This window comes from Thermobia domestica, chromosome 11, assembly GCF_964235325.1.
Source record: "Thermobia domestica chromosome 11, izTheDome1.hap1.1, whole genome shotgun sequence".
NCBI lineage: Eukaryota > Metazoa > Arthropoda > Insecta > Zygentoma > Lepismatidae > Thermobia > Thermobia domestica.
The window spans coordinates 111,583,951-111,589,980 of NC_137464.1; positions in this window are offsets into that span (position 1 = coordinate 111,583,951).

A 6,030-nucleotide genomic window follows, 5' to 3' on the forward strand; every position below is an offset into this window, starting at 1 on the left:
TATAGTTTAGCGTCGTTTCCAGGAGCAAAGCTCTTCAAGACGTGAACGTACAGTTTAACGTCGGATTTGAAACACATGAGCTCCTACCATGAATCAAACCTCGTTCGAAAAGGCGCATACGCTAACCACATAGCAACGGGGAGCTCAACATTTAGTGATATGTATATTAAGTTTTAAAATTATATTCGTTTAATTTTCACTAATATAATCTTCACAATGTAAAGCATTCGATAGACACGTTATCTTGTTTAAAAACAAAAAGCCTATCTCTTATGTTTCCGTCTCGGGGTTGGACTGCGGGATGATAGAAATCCGAAAGAGATGTTTTTATTATATTTTGTACAGTAGATCTGCTCCTTCAAATCTCCGTGTTTGATAAGAATGAACCTCCCTGACTCAAGAAAATGTATACGTAATATACAAACCATGCATATTAAATGCCAGACTAATATAGCAAACATTGAAGATGCCCCCCTAGAAAATTTTCTTCGGTCTCCCATGTCTCGAGGCACACAATTTCGCAACTCAGTGGATACGATGTGGATGTATTCAGTCTACTGATTTACCCATAAAATTTAAATTTTATAACAATATTCTCAGTGAAACTATTTTTTTAATTCGATTGCTAGTTTTTTTTTTTTTTTTTTTTTTTTTTTGTTCACCAGGTCTCGGCAATCGTCCGGCACTAAAACTGAAGTTTCTACAAGTGTTTCCCCAGCAATTTTTTTGAGAAAGGGGTCCTGGTGACACTTTCATTAGCGAGGACTTGCAAATTCAGCTACAATTGTATGCGGGCCGGGAGTTAACGGGCTCTCAGGGGGACAGTATCTGCCCCCCGGTGACCTCCGGCCCGAATAGGGTGAATTTGGAAGTTAATGCGATGAGAGTTTCACCATTGATTTCAGCGACCGTGAAAACTATGAATTCGACAGTAATATCGGCCATTTCCTACCACTTTTACATGTCCTTGTAAACGCCCCCTGAGACCCCCTGGTTGGATTCCGAGACATGTAAAAGTAATCCAAAATGATCGATATTAGTGTCAGATCCATAGTTTTTGCGGTCGCAGAATACTTCAACAGGCGTTGTCTTCCAAATACTGCCCCCATGCGAAAAATGGGTATATTCAGCTGTCTAATATAAATAAAATAAAAGAGTTTGTATGTGTGTTTGTCTGTCTGTGTGCGGCCTGGGGACCAGACGAGTGGACCGAGTGTTACCAAATTTTGGTCAGGGGTACCTTGGCCTAGGCCCCAATCAAGACGAAAAGTTGTTTTCAAATTTCGAACCAGTGGAGTCTCAGGGGGCGTTTACCGGAACCGGCTTGGGAACCAGACAAATTGACCGAGAGTTACCTAATTTTAGTCACGAATACCTTGGTCTAGGCTCGAGACCAGAGTTAAACGATTTTGTCAAAATTCGAACCAGGGGGGTCTCAGGGGTCGTTTACTGGGACATGTAAAAGTAGTAGAAAATAACCGATATTAGTGTTGAATTAATAGTTTTCGCGGTCACTGAAATCAATGGTGAAACTCCGATCGCATTAACTTCCAAATTTAGCTATGCAGCACCGGGCTGGGGGTCACCGGGAGGGGGGCGAGAGTTGAGATATCGAGACATATAAAAGCAATCCACAATGACCGATATTAGTGTCAAATCCATAGTTTTCGCGGTCGTTGAGATCAATAGTGTCACTTCCATTAGCGATGATTTGCAAATTCAGCTACAATGCATGTGGGCCGGAAGTCAGCGGGGGGAGGGGGGGTAAGACAAGTAAAAGTAATCCAAAATGACCGATACTAGTGTCAAATCCATAGTTTTCGCGGTCGCTGAGATCAATGGTGACACTTTCATTAGTAATCACTTGCAAATTCAGCTACCATTGTATGCGGGCCATGAGTCAGCAGGGGGGATACCGAAACATGTAAAAGTAATACAAAATGACCGATATTAGTGTCAAATCCATAATTTTGAGGTCGCTGAGATGAATGGTGACACTTCCATTAGCGATCACTTGCAAATTCAGCTACCATTGTATGCGGGCCAAGAGTCAGCGGAGGGGGAGGAGGATACCGAGACATCTAAAAGTAATCCAAAATGATCGATTTAGTCTCAGATCCATAGTTTTCGCGGTCGCGGAAATGAGGGTAATACTTCCACAGGCCTTGACTTCCATGCGAAGAATGGGTATATTTAGCTAATATATATATATATATATATATATATATATATATATATATATATATATATATATACTGATCAAAAAATTATGGAATCAGATGAAAACACATGTAAAACTTCTTCCGAATAATGTGAGAACACTGTATCTTGTCCAGTTCAGATTAAAATCGTGAAGACCCAACGTGCAAACGAACCGTTTGGAACATCTGTGCACGTGATCAGTGACGTGGCGCTACCAGATATCATTTTGTAGTGTGGCGCTGCCAACACATTCCAGCTCCAGGATACCTTTGTTCTCATTGTGTTTAGCGCGTCACAAATCTACGTAGTGAAATTGCGCAACAACGTGATTTGCCAGAATCGTTGGCATGGCGAGCTGTCGGCAGGTTGGAAGCTGGTCAGTCATGGCGGAAGGTGGCACATGCCATAGGAGTGGCACAAAGTGTGATTTCCCGATTGTGGAATCGATTTCAAACAACTGTAAGTGTTCGAAGAAGTCAAGGACAGGGCCGTCCACTAACAACCAAAGCCAGAGACGATCGTTATCTCTTGTTAACAGCCCGTCGAAACCGGCGTCAGAATACAACTCTGCTCCCGCGAGCCTTCCGAACAACAGGACGCACAATATCTACCCAAACGGTCCGCAATCGCCTTCGAGAAGGTGGTCTCTACTCACGTAGGCCTATGGTGTGTGTCCCATCAACTGCACGACACCGTGTTGATAGAAGAGCGTAGGCGGAGGAACATCGTGGGTGGGGACGCAATGAATGGGGCAATGTTTTGTTCTCTGACGAGTCTCGATTCAGTGTAGAGCCTGATAATTGACGTGTTTTCATCTGGAGAGAGTGTGGAACACGACACAATCCCATGTTTGTGCGAGAAAGATCCCAGTATCATGGTGGTGGACTGATGGTATAGGCAGGAATCAGCATTGGTGGGCGTACTGAGCTCCACATCATCCGAAATGGCTCTTTGACGGCTCTCAGATATAGGGATGAGATCATGAAAACTCTTGTTCTCCCTTATGCTGGTGCCATTGGTGATTCGTTCCTTTTTTTGGATGACAATACTCGTCCTATCAGAGCTCGGTTAGTGGATGAGATGCTGGATGCTGAGGGTATCGCTCGGATGAAGTGGTCAGCATGCTCTCCGGATCTCGTTCCAGTTGAGCATGTCTGGGAGTGGCACACATTCCCCAAGAACTCATCGATAATCTGATTGAATCCATGCCACGCAGGCGCGAGGCTCTGTTGGCTATTTGAAGTGATCATATGACATATTAAGGAACAATCAGTGTTGTTGCATTGGCTGTTTGTGAGCAGTTCGAGAGGGGCACACATAACCGTCTTGTGTCATGAGCCATGTGAACAAGGTTTTCCGTGCCCCAACACCAGTATGTACCCCATTTTTCTAGTGTATCTTAAAGCATTCCTTCTCGTATGATATATATGAGTCAAACACAAGCTTATTCATACACTATCTTAAGGTCTTGTGTGGTATTTCAGCTGAACCCCTAATTTTTTTGAGCATATATATAGTGGCGGATCCAGGATATGATCAAGGGAGAGGCTAAACCATAGTTGGCAGTTTTATCCAGTGTAAAGCAGGATTGAAGGCCATTTTATGCAGTGTATACATGATCGAAAATGGCCTCGAATCCATACTCGCTGAGATGAACAGAATATGCCATTTAAATCTACAAATTCAGCCCCATTAGTACTCTAAGGAGGATGGTGACATGTAAAGATAATTGAAAATTATCGATATTAATGTCAAATTCATAGTTTTGGGGCTCCACAAGTTCATTGGTGACAGTTTCGGTGTCCTCTGCGTCCAAAATGAAACGTATTCTCCCAGTGCGAAGAACGGATATTCTGCTAGTCTGTAATAATAACTAACGGAAGTTTCACTTAATATATTTTCCGCTGCTCAAATTTCCTCACTTGTGCGGTATATGTGTGTAAAGTAGAATTAAAACCTGTTGCTTTAAGTATTTTTCCGTTAGCGACAGTAGGACGTCGATAATCCTAACGTCAAAAATCCGAACGCGGTCCCTAGAAGCTTTTTACATTTTGTCTTAACGCTAGCGATAAACAAACAATAGCGTGTCCATCGACGTTATGTGAAGTCAGTGTTTTTACTGAAGTTCATTTATATGTAATTGTTTGTCATGTATTTTTATTTTTATTTTTTTCTTAGGCCTATAAGTTTTAAGTGTGACTTACAAGAACAGTGTTATTTAGAGTACAAGCAAGTTCTTCAGAAACATTAAATATAAGTAGCCTTACGTACGGTATTGTAATTACTGTGTGTACTGAATAACCACTGTATCGATAGAAGAACATACCGTACAGTATATGTAAGCCTAAATGGCATTTTCTTGGTCATTTTCGAAAATCCGAACAATTTGAAAATCCGAATACCTGTGGTCCCAATTAGTTCGGATTTTCGACTTCCCACTGTATATGTTGCAGACATGTTACAGCAAGCAAGGTTACTAGCATCAGGCCAACAAATAGTTTTTAAACTATATTTTCCTGTTTTTGCCAATATTTCCGAACAAATGATTTTTTCCTAATGGTTTCAAAATTTCCGGAATTTTTCATAGAACAATGAAGATATTTCTATGAAATATATGTTTGATTTAACATATTACCTAAAATGATTCTGTGATTAACAAAAGTGATGATTCTGATAACACCCAAATTTTCCGTTTTTTTCACAGGCCTTCACAACACTAGTCTGAACACACAGTGCACCGAACTCTCCTAACGATGGCGAATGTTAATACCACGACATCGGCAACTATAACTGAAATGAACACGTGACCATCGCCACTAGACCTTGGCACAATGCCAGAGCGTTGCATTGCCTGATGAATCCCGATATCTTCTTCATCATGACGATGTGACGGTGCGAATCCGTCGTGTTCAAAGGGAACAGCTCCTTGACATCTGTACTGCGGGACGGAGACAAACTGTCTGCGGCTTAATTATTGTCTGGGGAACATTCAGGTGAGCATCCATATGTCTAGTGGAGCTCGAGCAAGGCACCATGACGGCCGAGGCGTCGCACGCTGCTTGCAGACTACGTACACCCCTTCATAACGGCCATGTTTCCCATCAGTAGTGGCATTTTTCGACAAGATAATGCACCAGGTCACAAGGCCAGAAGTGTGATGTTGTGGTTCGAGGAACGCAGGAGCGAGTTCCAAATGATGTGTTGGCCCCCAAACTCTCCGGATCTGAACCCAATCGATCACATCTGGGATGTGATTGAACGTGACGTGAGGGCGCATCACCCCCTCCCCGGAATTTACGGGAATTAGATGACCTGTGTGTGCATATGTGGTGCCAACTCTCTCCAGCGACCCACCGAGGAACATTGCGACCATACCAAGACGCGTTGCCGTTGTTATTTGTGTCAAAAGGTGGACATACTAACAATTAGGTAGGTAATCATAACGGTCTGACTGATGTGTGTGTATATTTTAACTCGTATATTTTGTCTCGACTCGAATTTCGAGACGTCTCGACTCGAATTCGAGTCGAGTCGAGACAGAGACTGTCGAGTCGAGACACGAGTCGAGACAGCAACATATTTTCGAGCCAAGACACGAGTCGAGACAACATTTTCTCGAGACGAGTCGAGACAGGCTTAAATCTCGACTCGACTCGACTCGAACGCATCCCTAGTCAAGTAGCATATCGTTGGAAACCTGTTGGGAAATGAAAGAGGACGGAACAAGTCTCGAGTATCTAATATTACTCTGAGTAAAATAGCTTCCGTTCAAAATGTCAGCAAAAACCTGAAGTCTATGGCCACCCCCAAAAAAATCCTGAAATAGTG